General features: G+C 32.5%; 1 pseudogene; it reads right to left on the bottom strand.

Moving 5' to 3' along the window:
* Window positions 1-4255: 4255 nt before the first annotated feature.
* On the bottom strand, window positions 4256-4975 carry LOC107640861 (putative calcium-binding protein CML15 pseudogene; annotated as a pseudogene).
* Between the last annotated feature and the right edge of the window lie 11047 nt (window positions 4976-16022).

Here is a 16022-nt window from a genome sequence, read left to right as displayed (position 1 = left end):
TGTGAAATGAAAAAGAAAATGCATGAGTATGTGAAAAAGTGAAGAATAGGTAGCTAGATTAGAACTTAATTGTATAGGATGTCATAGGTTAGGTGGGAAGTTTAAGCTTATCAAAGATTCAAATTTCAAGCTCACTTGACCAAATATGCATCCTACCTTGACCCTAGCCCCATTACAACCAATGAAAAGACCTCATGATACTTGCATGCATGCATGGAATAAATGTTGATTGTTAGAAGAAAAACAAATCTTGGAAAGCATGAAATAGAGGAGAATTGAGTGAATCAACCCTAAACACTTGAGCGAATAGAGTGCAAACACATCCGGTGAGGGTTTGATGCTCAATTACATGTTTTCACCTATGATCATCATTCTTCATGCAAGTTTGTAAAAATATTTAATAACTCAATTCAATTGCGGATTAGACTTGCTAGTCCTTAGCCCTTGTGCATATATGTTTCTTGGGAATTGATTTATTTTGACCAAGCACTTGCATTCATTTAGATAGTTGCATATAGGTAGATTGCATTTAGTTAGTTTCCATTGAATAAATGCCATACCCTTACTTCATTCTTGGTTTAAGCATGAGGACATGCTTGGTTTAAGTGTGGGGAGGTTGACAAACCCCATTTGTAGGGTTTGTTTTGTATTGATTTTTGGGGATTTTATCACCTTTTACCCATATTTATTCAAGAAATAGCATGGTTTTGTATATTCTCCTTTAATTGTGCTTAAGAGTGAAAACATGCTTTTTAGGACTTAAAATAGCTAAATTTAATTCACCTTGATTCTATTGGATGCCTTGATATGTTTGTTAAGTGATTTAAGGTTTAGGAGGCAAAGATTGGATCAAGGGAATGAAGAAAGAAAGCATGAAAAGTTGGAGAACTCATGAAGAAATGAAAGAACCGGAAAGCTGTCAAGCCGACCTCTTTGCACTTAAACGACCATAACTTGAGCTACAGAGGTCCAAATGATGCGGTTCCAGTTGGGTTGGAAAGCTAACATCCGGGGCTTCGAAACGATATAAGATTTGCCATAGTTGCTACATGTATGGTGGCGCGCACGCGCAAAGTACGCGCACGCGCCGTTGCTGCCACCTAGTTCACTTAAAGCAAAACGTGGCCAACGAATTCTAAAGCCTTGTGGGCCCAATCCAACTCATTTCTGATGCTATTTAACCCAAGGAGTGAAGAGGGAAACATATGTTAGTTACCAATTAGTTTAGTTTAGCTTTGTAGTTAGTTTCTAGAGAGAGAAGCTCTCTCTTCTCTCTAGGATTAGGATTAGATTAGTTCTTAGATCTAGATCTATTTCTTCTTATTCTCTCTTCTAATTTTCGTTCCTCTCCTCTATTGCACTTGTAGGATTCTTCTTCTAATGTAATTCCTTTGTTTGTAGTTTGTGAATTCTCTTTTGTAGATCTACATTTCTCCTTCAATGCAATTGGTAAGTTCTTTGTTGTTTCATGATTGATTTAGTTTTCTATTGTTGATCTCTTGTTTTTGTAGTTGTAGATTCCTTTAATTCTTGCATTTAATAATGTTTACTCCTCTTGCACTTTATGTGTTTGTTGAAATGTCTCTTTTAGTTTTAGTGTAGATTTTGTTCCTCTTGGCCTAGGTAGAGTAATTAGTGACACTTGAGTTATCTAATTCCTTTGTTGATTGATAATTGGAGAGATTGCTAATTGGTTTGGAGTGCACTAAAGCTAGTCTTTCCTTGGGAGTTGGCTAGGACTTGTAGCTCAAGTCAATTCATCCACTTGACTTTCCTTTTTTTAGTAAGGGTTAACTAAGTGGTAGCAATGAACAATTCTCATCACAATTGAGAAGGATAACTAGGATAGGACTTCTAGTTCTCATATCTTGCCAAGAGCTTTGTTAGTTGTTAGTTTATTTTCTTTGCCATTTATATTTCTTGTCCAAAAGCTTAAAAACCCCAAAATAACTCACAACCAATAACAAGACACTTTATTGTAATTCCTAGGGAGAACGACCCGAGGTCCAATACTTCGGTTTATAAAATTTAGGGGTTTGTACTAGTGACAAACAACTTTTTGTATGAAAGGATTAGTGATTGGTTTAGAAACTATACTTGCAACGAGAATTCATTTGTGAATTTCTATACCATCAAAAATCCCGTTCGTCAACTGCCACTTCCAACTTCTTTGTCCATCCATTCCCATGTGGGTCTTGCATCTTCTTATCTTTTCTCACATCCTTAGAACTACTAGCTGGGAGAGCTGGAGCATCCTCACGTTCCTTTTGCGGCTGAGGGACACTTTCTCTTCGAATGATACCTCCTTCCTGTATCTTCTTTGTGCCATTCGCAACCGACAGTCTCCTGTATTTTGCTTCTCCAACAAACATAACCTTACCTCCCAGTCTCATACAATTCATCTGTGTTATGGCCTTCAAAGCTCCTCCCCTCGTGGTGTATCGTATGAACGCAAAGATGTACAAACTACCATTTTTTTGCTTCTGAGATAGGTATATGTCGTTTATATATATGTCCAGTCCAACTGAAAAGCTCGAACAGTTCTCTCTTTGAAATATCTTCTGGAAGGTTATCCAAGAAGATCGAAAAGGACTCCATCTCCAATCGATGATATTCTTCTCGATTCCAAACTCTAGGATCTTTGATCGGATTCCTAAAACTATCCCCAACTTTCTCTCTCTCTCTCTCCCAACTCTCTCATATTTTTTTAAATGAATTTCCACTAATTTAAATGAAAAGCTCCACATTATCGTCGTTAAATGACACGTAAATAAATTCTGTTAAATTTTAACACTGAAAATGACAGAATGATCATTATATTTTACGGCTACCAAAAACAAAGATCGGATGATTCCACTTTTTTCGACAAAAATCAGCTTATCCTTAAAAAAATTATTAGAAACCAGCTTGAAATTTTATTCATCATTTTTTCTTAATGCATAAATCCCTCTTTTCTTCTGACCCTACGTAAAATAGGACTTCAAATTTTCTTCCGTTAAAGATGCTCTTTGCCTATAATAAGAAAGAGGTAATCTAAAACACTAGCATGGAAAAAAATTTTCTAAATCAAATCATGTGACGTACATTGCCTTTTAGCATTAAGGTATGTTTCTATATAATATTCCCAATCAATTTTTGAATAACTTTTAGTTAGACAATTAAATTTCTGACAGATTGTAATTACTAAATCAGTTTCATTCTAACTTTTTATTTTGTTAAGTAAATCAATTCCCAAATCAAATTATAGTAAAAAATTTAGACAGATAAATTCTATCATTATTTAATAAAAAATTAGAAGTCTCTAAAAATTTTCAAACCTTTCATCAATGCTACGATTTTGATGAGTATTTGATGTGGAACTAATTTGCATAACAAAACGAAATTTTAGAACTAATTTGATGTCTGATAAAAAGTTCCCAAAAAAACCGATTTGGGTATCACTTTTCCAAACAACGTGTGGTGTCCTTTCAAAGCTTTTCTTCATGAATTTTGGTGTTTATTAGCTAACTTATTACCTTCTATTTTTGCCTCCTCTATTAGCATCGTGGTTTTCATCCAAATCCAATCTGCCAGTCTTTTATACAAATAATTAATCCAATAATATTAAAGAGATAAAAAAAAAACAACTAAAACTTATTTTATTTAATATTTATTAATTATTATAATAATTAATTAATATTAAATAAAAAAATTTTAACTGTTTTTTATTAATATTTTTTATTACCATTTTTTATTACTATTTCTGAATGACATCGAGAATGAAAATTATAAAAAAGCCATAACTTAATCATTAGTGCAAATAGTTTAACATGTAAAGAAAAAAACCCACCAAGCGCACCCAAAGAAATCAAGATCAAAAGAAAATTAGACATTAAAGGATTCTGTTATCCTTAATCTAAAACTAGGTAATGGTAAAACTTTTGAAGCAAAAATGATTTATATAATTAATAAGCTGCAATTTATACAGAACTATGTTGCCATTCAATTTCAAAAGATTATTCTTAATTAATATGTAGGGTATAATTCTTTAAATTGGATTCGTCCTCATTTCGATATTCAAATTGTAATTATATTTTAGATGATAATTATGAATGAGCAAACAACAGAAAAAAAAAAAAGAAAGAAAGAAAGAAAGAAAGAAAAATGTAAGACATAAAATGTTACACCCAGAAAAGTATATGTACAAGTTTCATTCACAACTAGTCGCAATCTTTTAACATGCCGATTAAATCCACCATTGTTTTCCATTGCATCATATATATACAATATTCCTAATTTTGTTTTGTCTTCAACATTTGTCTTTCATCGTCTTAATTTGTTCAACAATGTAACAACATATATGTTCACATAAATCAAACCTTGTACATTATTCATACCTAATTCTTGAATGAATCTTTATATAGCTAAGCCAGCAGGCTATTTCCTTGAATATTAACACGCAAAAAAATTAGAAGCTGACTTTGCCATGATTCCTGCAAACTCATTGAAACTAATAACACCGTCACCATTGCTATCAGCTTCGGCCATCATATCGGAAAGCTCACGGTAAGTTAACGGATGGCCCATTTTTGCCATGGTGCTGGCAAGTTCTGCGGCGGTAATGTAGCCATTTCCGTCTTTATCAAATGATCGAAACAACTCGCTGAGTTGTTCTTGATTGATTAGGACATGCTCATTCAAATCAGGTAATAAGGCATGAACAAGCTCATCAAATTCTATATATCCATTGCCATTGTTGTCCATGTTGGTAAGTAAGGCATGGAGTTGATCGCCGGTGGGTTTGATGCCGAGAGATCGAAGGAGGGCGGCGAGCTCTAGGTGGGTGAGGCTTCCATCGGAGTCGGTGTCAAAGCGATTGAAGATGTCGTGCAGCTGATTGATCTGCTCGGAATGGAGGTTGGCCATCGCAAAGGGACGGATGTGGTTGTGGTTGTGGTTGTGGTGGTAGAAGATGAGAGCAAGAGAGAGGTTTTGAGTTTTGACCTAAAATGGTAAATGGCTAATTAGTTGGAACCTTTTTGCTTTTATTTGATGATGAAGAATGTGAGGTTCTTGTGTCGTCTGATTTGGTTGCGGGATTGGTTAGTTACATTGTTTTATAACAGGCACAGCCTTGAATTGTTAATTATAAACTATATTTGAGTGAATTCAAGTTATATAAAACTAATGGAATCTTCCAATGTAGTAAAACCCTATGCTTTTTAGAGAATATTAACCAACATTATAACCGAGTTGAGAACTACTGATGAGTACTATAATTAGTACAAAACTTCTCATTGCAATAAGTAATACCTCGACATTGGCTAATAATTTGTTTTGGGTATAATAAAAGCAGATAGCATTGTTTTTCCTTAATAAACATCTATATCTATATAGTTTAGCTAGATAGTTCGTTAAAAATTTCAACGAGATTAGATAAGTTTACAACTTAATTAATTAATGTTTAATTAAGTAATAGAGTATAGTCTTTTTTAAAAAAATAACAAAAGAAAAATAATCTTTTATGTATTTGGCCTTAAAGCGATTGCACCAAACTTGCTACGCATGCTTGGAATGGTAAATTAGCAAAGACTAATTATCCATTCATTCTACTCAATATGAAACTCACCACTAACTTCTTCAGCCTACTTGTTTATATTTTTTCTATGGAAAACTACCAAAAGTATCTATGAAGTTTACAAACGTTGACAAAAGTACTTATAAATTAAGGAAATTAACATTGTATCTATAAAAAATAAATTTCGAACGACAAAAGTATCTAAACCCTAATTTTTTATTGATTTTTAATCTACTTATGATCTTTGCTGAAGTAAATTTCAAATTGTATGAACGGATTTGTTAGTTTTTTATGGTTGATAGATGTTTCAATTTCTGGTTTTGCTAGAGTGAATTGAAATTGGATGAATGAATTTAAAAATTTTTTATGTTTTGAGTACTTTTTTAGTGTTTGATTGATTTAGTTTGGGTATGGATTGTAAACTTATTACTGAATCGGTTGAGGTCCGATCATCCACCATTTATTTGTCGATTGATTTAATTCTGTTGTAGGAGTAGTTTCGAATTTCATGACAAGGGTTTTAAAGATGCATGTTGAGTTATGGAAGGTTAAAAAAGTGAGTTAGTGTTGAGGGTGGGTAGCTTGAGAATTTTATTAAAAAATTAATAAAAAATCAAAATTTTGATACTTTTAACGTACAGAACTCATCTTTTATGGATATTTAATTTTCTTAATTTATAAGTACTTATATCAGCGTTCGTAAACTTCATGAATATTTTTGATAATTTTTTTTTGTATATATAATGTCCCTGAATTTTGAGCTTTATTCCATCTTTCATTCTTTTCCCATATCGAAATGCTCATTTTTAAAATATACTTCACTATTTGTTCTACACAGCTTAGATAATAATAGAAGATAGTAACTACTATTGAAAGGAAAATGTAATAAGGAGAGAAATTATTTGATGAAATATTTGTGACAAAGTTAATCACATAGCAACCATAATAATACCATACAACAAACACACCCTTCTTTATTCAGCTCTTTTATATCATATCTATGTCTTAGTGTTGATTTAGATTAGCTCTTTTGAGTAAATTTTTTTTAATTAAAGTATTTTTATTTAATTTTATATTTATTTAGGTATATTTTTTAAAAATTGTTTTTTTTAACTAATAGTATTTTGCTTTTAAAAAGTAAAAGCTAAAGATATATTTAATATTTTAAAAAAATTTAAAAAAAATTATCTAAATATAAATAGTTGTTGTCTATTAAATAAAGATATATTTTTAAAAAAATAAATCCTTTTTTTAAAAGTCAATTTAAACTAATTCTTATTTGAGTAAAAAAAGTATTTTTTATAAAAAATAAATCTTTTAAAAAAATAACTTTGTTAAAAAATGTAAATTATTTATTTTTTCTAAAAATTAATAATATCTTACTTTTAAAAAAATAAAAATAAAAAATATTTTTAATATTTAAAAACTCTTTTTAGAATTTAGGGTCAACTTTCCTTTCTATCCATACTTAATTCCATCCAAGATGGACAATCATGGATAGAATACAGATAGAGCTTCTGCCAAGTTTGAACTAAAATAGAAAAATCCAAACAATTTCAAAGAACTTTGCACTAATTGAATCCAATCTTTCTTTGATGAACATAAATGTCAAAGTGTTCACAACAAATCCATTAAAACACATAATCCCTGTAACACCCTACTGATGCGAATTTTACAAACCACAAAATACCAGTAAGTACAACGGATCATATCAAGTAATAACTCACGGTGAGTGAATATCGATCCCACGAAGATTAACGGATTAAGCAAGTAAAATTAATCATTAATCTAGTCAGACAATCAAATTAGGATTTTGAAAGGCTTTATTCATAAACAGAAATTAAACGAAAGAAAACAGTGAGGTGTGAGAAATAATATGAATTAAAGAGTTAAGGTTTCGGAGATGTTGAAACTTTTGGATTAATATTTTTCACTTTCCACCTTGATCATGCAAAAATACTTTTATGACAAACCGTTAGTAATCAAACCCCAATCCCTTGATGATTTAATTTCTCTTTAACATAATTAATCGCTAATTCCTTAGTTAATTACTTAAAGAAAGAGTTGAAGAAAGTTCACAGATTTATAAAGCCACACAATTCATACGAATTTCTCCTAGTTGATTTTATGTCACTTATCAATCCAGTTTCAAAACTTAAGAATTATGAGAATCGGTTTTCAAGCTTAATTCAATTAATCGACTTTCCCAAGAAATTAAAATAATTCAAATCAGAGAAGAATTATTTCCCAACACATTCAAACCCTTTAAGATGAAGAATAAAAACCTATTCTTGAAAAGAAATTAATGCATTAATCAAAGGTGTAAAAAGCTAAAACATTAATCCATGGAATCAATAGAGCTCCTAACTTTAACTGAAGAGAGTTAGAAACTCATGTTCTTCCTTGAAATCCTTGAAAAATAAAGCTGCCGAAGCAGCCAAGAGCCTCCTCTGAAGAGTCTCTCTCTGCCTTAAATACTAACCCTAATTTAAATTAAAATAGAATCAAAACTAAAACAGAATCAAATATATCTAATTAATGATTGCCTCTAGCATAACTTCTAATATTTATCTTCTTGTAATCCTCAATTAATGCTAAGATTAGTGGATTTTGAATTGAGTCTTGAATTGATGAGGAAGTGGACATTTGGTAACTTGAATTGAGGCCCTAAGAGGTGTAGAAAATCTCACGTAGCACATGAAATGTATTGCGCACCAAGTGAAGCAATCTTTCGGCCTAGAATGTATTCTGTTGGGGTCACATCCAAAGTGAAATAGGCTACATTGTACGTGAGCCAATTTTCTTCAATTATGGGCTTCCTTTGCTTCTTCACATTATACGTGGTAAATTTCACGTTATATGTGAAAACCAACTTGTGCATACGTACGTTCGCCAAAATTTGCTTTTTGTGCATATGCACACATATATGCGTACGCACAGTTGCTGCGTCTTACGTGAAATTTTCCACGTACTACGTGAAATGGTGAATGATATGTGCGTGTGCGTATGCACAAGTGTGTCCGTACATACAGATCCCTTTTCTTCTCTTCACGTTTCACGTCTTTCACCTTCTCCTTCCAGTGAGCTTTCTGTCATTCACAAAAAGCATTCTGCTTGTCATTGTTTGTCATAGAGAGCTTTCTGTTTATTGCTCTCCATCTTCCTTTCTGTTATGTTTCTTTCTGTTTTTCTTCTAAAATTTCCTATAATTAATGAAATTCAACTAACCAAAGTAATGTTCATTCCAACCTTAAATTCTTGATTATTTAATAAAAATTCTTATTAAACCAATTCAAATCAAGAAAGAAAAATACTAAAGATGCGGACGCATCACCTACCACACAGAGATTTACGTCTAGGATGTAAATCAAAGATGGTGAGGTGCTACAACCTCTAAAAGAAAAAAAAAAAAAAATATATATATATATATATATATATATATATATATATATATATATATATATACACGTAGTAGTAGTTGAAAGAAAAGTATAACAAGGAGCCTTGAAGGAAAGCTTAAGCAACGAGTCGCAAAAAGAAAAGCGCATCGCTCGCGTGAACGGAAACTTAAGTACGAAGAAGAGTAAGGAAATATATAAATAATAAGAGCGGAAAGTCAAAAGGTACATAATATCAAGCTCCAGCCTCGACCTGCGAAGCTAAGGCCGGCCGGAGAATATGTACATACATACATACATATATATAAGTATATCCCAAAATATCCCAACATACATAAAGTAATCGTCTAGTTCTCCAAAAGGCCTCTAAGAGGACTAAAAATAAGTTATATATATACATAGGAGAGTCTATAAACATAAATATATAATCGACAACCCAAAATATAACAGCCCAACTTTGCTTGCCATAGGAACCTTCAGACGCTTAGCGAGGAGCCTCTCGACCTGCATCTGAAAACGACAACATATGTATGGGATGAGAACTAGAGGTTCTCAACATGGTAATGGTACCCATATAAATAATATATAAGGTCCCGGGAAAGTTAGAGGCGATCCTAGATCTTTGACACTCATATTTAGAACTTAGAGTTATAAATTAAACCAGAAATCAGGTAAACTATCTAAGGTACTCAAGTTTCTAATCCAATATATAACTTAACACTTTAATCTCACTTTCCTTTAACCCTCTGAAACACCGGTGGAACTACCCTCGTCACTCCTCTGCCAAATGAGGGTTCTCTCAGTCACATAGGCATACAATACAGACAAAGAAAATACAGATAGAGTGCAGATATAGTAGGTAGAACATATAGCAATTAAACATAGTAATTCAAATAGGCAAACCCAAGTAATGCAAACTCAAACAAAATGTTGGCAAAAAAATACTGAAAATTAACACATACTTTTGTGCAAGCTTGTCATTTGTTTTCTTCAATCTTGCTTTTGTTATTTCTTACATTTCTTCACTTCTCACAATATATACAAAAGATTCTATTAATATATAAAATTTTGATGAATAAACAAAATATAGCATTACGATGATAGTTTCTGAATCTTACTCATCATCAAATTCGGTTTTTTTTTTGGGAAGATGAATCCACAATACCACGCTTCCTCTTTTTGGAATCCATCTTGAAAAAGCAAACAATCATCAGGCAAATAAACACAATAAAATTGACAAAATATACTGAAAACTAACACATACTTTTTTGCAGGCTTATCATTTTTTTCTTCAATCTTCTTTTTGTTATTTCCTCCTTTTCTTCACTTCTAGCAATACATGCAAAAAAATTATGTTTATAAAGATAATTTTGATGCAAAAAAAATATGATTACAATGATAGCCTCTGAATCTTACTCATCACCAAATTCAATCTCCATTTGGGAAGATGAATCTTCAATAATGTGCTTCCTTTATTTGGATTCCATCCAGAAAAAGTACAAACACACAAGGTAAATAAAGTGAATAAATATTTACAAAAGATATCGAAAAGTAATACTTACTTCTTGGCCATTCTCTCAGATTGTTTTTTTCTCTTCGGTGTCTCCTGTGAGTCATGTTCAAAATCAGACTCATACTCATAAATATTTTCACTTTTCGAAGATGAGTGCGATATAACAGTCGTTTCCTTTTGTGGCTTCTTTTGTTCCTTCTTTTTCTTTCTTTTTTGATTGGTCTCTCAGCTGTGTTCTTCTCACGATGCCCTAAAATAGGAAAAATATTAGTTAGCATAAAATATTAAAAAAATACATCGAAAATAAAGAAAAGATTTCTATCGAGTTGCCATTTTATCTTTCATTTTAGCTTCTATTCTTTCAACCAGCTTCTCCCTAGTCCAATATTGAACCCATGGTGGTCCAGAAATTGTATCCACCGACTTAATCTTGTTTATAGATTCATGAAAATATACAATCATCAGAGTAAAGAGGCAACCATGGACTGCAAATTTCTTTTTCAATTTGTGCCCTCTGATGCTCTTGATGAGGAAGTTGAGTACATGAGCATCCCAATTTCATTGTCGTATTGTGTCCACATGAAGAATGGGTGGCATGTGAACCAGAAAAAATTTGTTTATTGTTGTCGGCAATAAGAAGCACTTCTGAATGAAGAGGATGAATATCCTCTTGAATTTTAGCTGATTTTCCTGCCCATCTGCACTCATGTCCATTATAGAGTTTGTCAATTGTGACAAAGTCCAGCCTTTGAAGTTTTCAATAAGTTCCTTTTGCTCCTCATTGATTCTTTTATTTTTAATTTTGCTTGGATAGTGCTCCTCTACAATAGTATTAAAAATATTTCAATAACACAGAAATAATTTAAAAAATACTGAAATTTGATTTACAGAATAGATTACAAAATAAATTTTTATCAGATGCATTCAAGCCAAGGGCATCTTCTGTTTTTCACAGGTGATCTCGATTACATGGTAACGCATATGCAGTGTGTTATTGAACAAATTAAATAAATATGCTAATTCTTTCAAGAGCTTATGCGGCACATTTAAGGTAGGGATATGCGTCATAGCACCAAATCCCAATTCTTCGATAATAGCTTTTTTCTCATTGCTCATGTTGTAGAATATATCATGAATGGATCCTGTGGAGCATCTCAAATCATAAGTTTTTTTATAAATAAATGAGAATTATGTTACATAACTATATTTATACAAAAAAATTGAGTTGTTTTAACATATATATGATTAGATAATATTTTGGTCCTTCCTTTTTCGCGATGTTCCTGTCAGTAACTTTTTCATTGTCATTTTTTCTATAAGGAATAAAAACTTAGGTTAATAGGTGACAACAATACCAAATACACATTAATTCAAATGAAATACACCAAAATACAAAACAAATACACCATTATTATCTCTTGATTGCATCACACAATGTTAGTTCAAAAACATATGCAACTCAATCAAACATGCACAAAATGACACCAGAAGCACTACAATAATTTTCTATGGGCTAGTTACAACAAATGCATGAACAAAATTCCTCAAAAATGGACAAAAAATACATGCAAATCACTCAAACATGCAAAAAAATATCAGAAGTACTACAACAATATTCTGTTGCCTAGTTACAACAAAAAAGGACAACAGCACCAAGCACACCTCAATTCACATGAAATACACCGAAATATAACTCAAATACACTGTTATTATTTCTTGATTGCATCACCCAATGTCAGTTCAAAAACACATGCAATTCAATCAAACATATACAAAATGACACCAGAAACACTATAACAAATTTCTAAACACATGCAACTCAATCAAACATGCACAAAATAACATCATAAGCACTATAATAAGATTCTATTGTCTAGTTACAACAAAAAGAGGATCACAACACCAAGTACACCTCAATTCACATGAAATACACTGAAGTTGTTACTGATTACTACACATAAACTCAGTTCGAAACATGCAAACACTCAAACATGCACAAAACACATTTAAATCCCTCAAACACCTGCAAATATAGGTTAAACTATACGACAAACACTACGTAACATTTTTACACCGGTCTAACACAATTATCATCAAATGAATAGTATAATGACCACAATAATATATACTTTAACGCAAGCACATAAAATGAATCTACTAAATAAACAGAAATATCACTATCTAGTGTTTTGCGATCGAAAATGAGAAGGAAAAAAGTACAAAATTGAATGATTAGTGAACAATATCTTTAATAATGATTCATCTTTTGTTTCCGTGTTTCTTTGTGAAGATTTCGAACATAACTTTGAGAATTTCTTGAGTTTTTGCGATGATTTTAAAAGATTTTTTAGAGATTTTGAATGAAATTTGAATTTTGATCATTGTAGTTTTGATCGAGGAAGAAAAAATGTTTTTTATATTAACGTTAGTGGTATTGAATAGTTGTAAGAGCACGCGTATACATGCTCTTTAATCTTAAGTTAGTTTTTATTGGATTTGAGTCAATTTGGTTAGACTTAGTTTCCAAAAAAATTGGTAGGTATAGCATACCTGGTCAAAATATAAGAGGCTTTCGGTGGTTTACCCTTTGAAATTGAAATTGTTTGTTTGTTCGTTCGTGGACACCCCCTACTTTCATGAGTCTTTCTCAGAGTCGCTAGTGTGACTGTAACAGGATCGAAGAATGTTACTCTGATCTTCATAGTTGAAGATATCTTGCCGGTTTTGTTAGTTTCTGTGTCACTGACAGTCGTCGTTCTTGCGTCTTCAAAACGTGAAGGTGACCCCTCCAATGTCGTCGTCCGTTCTACGCCGTATCCTGCTTCTCCCCCAGTCCCACATCGTTGTGACCTTCACCGATTTGAGGATGAGACTTAACTGCTGCTTCTGCCTCTATGCACTTTAACAATCTCTGCAACGTGTGCTTTTGCCGTTGTTCTTTTGCTCCCATTCCCCTGCGCCGTAGCTGGCTTGCATTTGTTCTGTCTTGTTCTACTGTGGTTGTCGTTCTGACTCCATGGAACTAATGCTTCCGGAGTTGCGATGCCATTGCTGCTATCGCCGTTCCTGCATCTTGCTTCCCTTGTCTATGTCGCAGTCTCTGAGCTATCAAACCGCCACTGCCGCCATTTTGTCACTGCTGCTGTTGGTCGCTGAAGCTGCACCAGAGAAACCGCCAGCCACCATTACCCATCCTCACATTCTCTGTGAGCTTAGTTACTGCTTTGAGGTATGAATCTTTAATGAAATTAAGTATTATTCTCTCAAACCCTAGGTTATGTGATTATGATAAATTTGGTGAACTTAATTCTGTTTGTTGTGTTGATTATTGATTGTATGATGATCATAATGGTAAGTGAATATGATTGGGATTTATGTTAACCACGAGGTATGGTGATCTTGGCAATATTATGTTGGAATTGATTGTTGATTATGCTAACTCTATGAAACTGTGTTAATTGATTTGTTATGGTCAATGATCATAGTTAAAAATATGGCAATATCGAGTTAAACTTGAGGATGCATTTTGACAAACATCAACTTATGAAAAGTAGACGCTGCTGGAATTTTGTATACTTTGCTTAAAAATGTGAATTGGATGGTTATTGTAACACCCTCACTATCAGAATGTCATGCTTCCGACTGCGCCACTCTGATAGCTCGAACATTACGACGACGCTTAACATATTTAATACTAAGATAGGAGCCAGCCGTATAACCTTCCAAAAGACTTTTAATTGAAAGCATAAATACATACTTACAAGCCACATATAACACCTACAAAGAATATATATATATATATATTGACTTCCAAACATTACACAATACAAATCCTATCCCTCTTACAAAATGTATAAAGATAAAGGTGAGAGAAAATATAATATCTAAAACAATACAATATATCATATAAACGGAAACGAAAAATAAACTCTTCGAGACTTCTTCGTCCGTATCCTGAAAAGGAAACACCTGTAGGGGAGTGAGAACATCGTCCTCGAAAGGGTTCTCACTATAGGGTTACAGAATTGATATAATAAGATACGTAAAATAAATCTGTTTTCAGAGTACAGTGATCGTTGTTTGCCTTATTTATCGTTTCAAAAATCAAAGGTTTACATTTTCAAAAATCCGAAATCCTTTTTAAAAGAGAAATCTGTTTATTCTTCAAAACCCAAAACCTTTTGTATCAAAACTTAAAAGTTTTCCTAGACAGTATGAATGACCAAGCTGTTCCAAGTATAGGTTCATTAAGTGTATACTGAACCAGTTTGATTTTTCATATTTTACTAAACCAAAAACTCAAACCAATCACGGCCTCCAACCCATCACATAATCAATCGTGGCCTAAGGCCCAAACAACTCAATCACAATCCAAAATCACCACAATCCAACTAATTTCAGTTACAAACACAAATAGAAAGATTCAAACACAAACAAAGCAGTTACATCAAGTATAGCAATTAGCAGTTAAACATAATTATTCACGTAGGCAAACCAATTACAAGTTGCACACCCAAACAATGTCACATAGATGCATATGATGAATGTCTATTCTATTGGCTCGTGATATCACTTATCAGTCTATAAATGCCAACCCGACACATCCTTTCGGATGTCGCTTTTCTACCACGCCAAGGATATAGTGCCCTGCACACTCTTGCGATGGAAATTCTGCCACGCCAGGGATATAATGCCCTACACACTATTGACCCACGGATATAGTGTCGGGCACACTCGCATGTGTAACCCAAGGATATAGTGTCTGGCACACTCTTGCAGCAGAAAAGATTATCCATCATAATTCAACCCAGGGATATAGTGTCTGACACACTTTCAATAAGTCCATCGTCCTTTTCCAAGTTCCAAAACTCATCATCAGTTTCTAATTTCTCAAATCAATTTCCTTTACAACCAAAAACCCATTTCCTTGGTGACATATTCCGAAACTCCAAAAAACTTCAAAATCATATCAATTGTAAATCTCTTCCAAAAGTCATCAAAATCATTCGTTTTAAATCAGGATTTGGTAATGAAATTTCACAGAAGAGTCTCAAAACTTTAGGGGAGTACAACCTAACTCAATTTCTTAAAAAATTATTGAAACTCTTAAAATCATAGCTTCTTAGTTTGAGTAAATAGAAACATAATTTATTATAAAACTGAATCATATAAAGTCACAAGTCCAAACCCAATCCAAAACCAGTTCATTTAAATTAAAACCACTTTCAGGCCCCTCTTAAAAACCAATTCTCTGACTTCTTCCAAAACGTCACACACGCAATTATTCAATCAAAGTCTAATTTCCTTTAAAATCATTAAAAGCTCCTCTGAATGAAATTCTTAAGTCTAACCAAAAACATAAGCCCTTTTTATATTTAAAATCGATATTAGAACATAATACTTTTCTTCAGTGATTCAAAATTGTAAAGTAATTCTTTTCTAAATAAATCGAACTCAAGACATATAGTTTTCTTAAATAAATTAAACTCGAAAACATAACTATTTTCTTAATAAATCATATAATACAATTTCTCAAATCCAAACCTTTCTAAAT

Source organism: Arachis ipaensis, chromosome B5, assembly GCF_059453495.1.
Source record: "Arachis ipaensis isolate K30076 ecotype BB chromosome B5, ASM5945349v1, whole genome shotgun sequence".
NCBI lineage: Eukaryota > Viridiplantae > Streptophyta > Magnoliopsida > Fabales > Fabaceae > Arachis > Arachis ipaensis.
The sequence above is the reverse complement of the archived record's forward strand: the minus strand, read 5'-3'. Positions and strand labels throughout refer to the sequence as shown.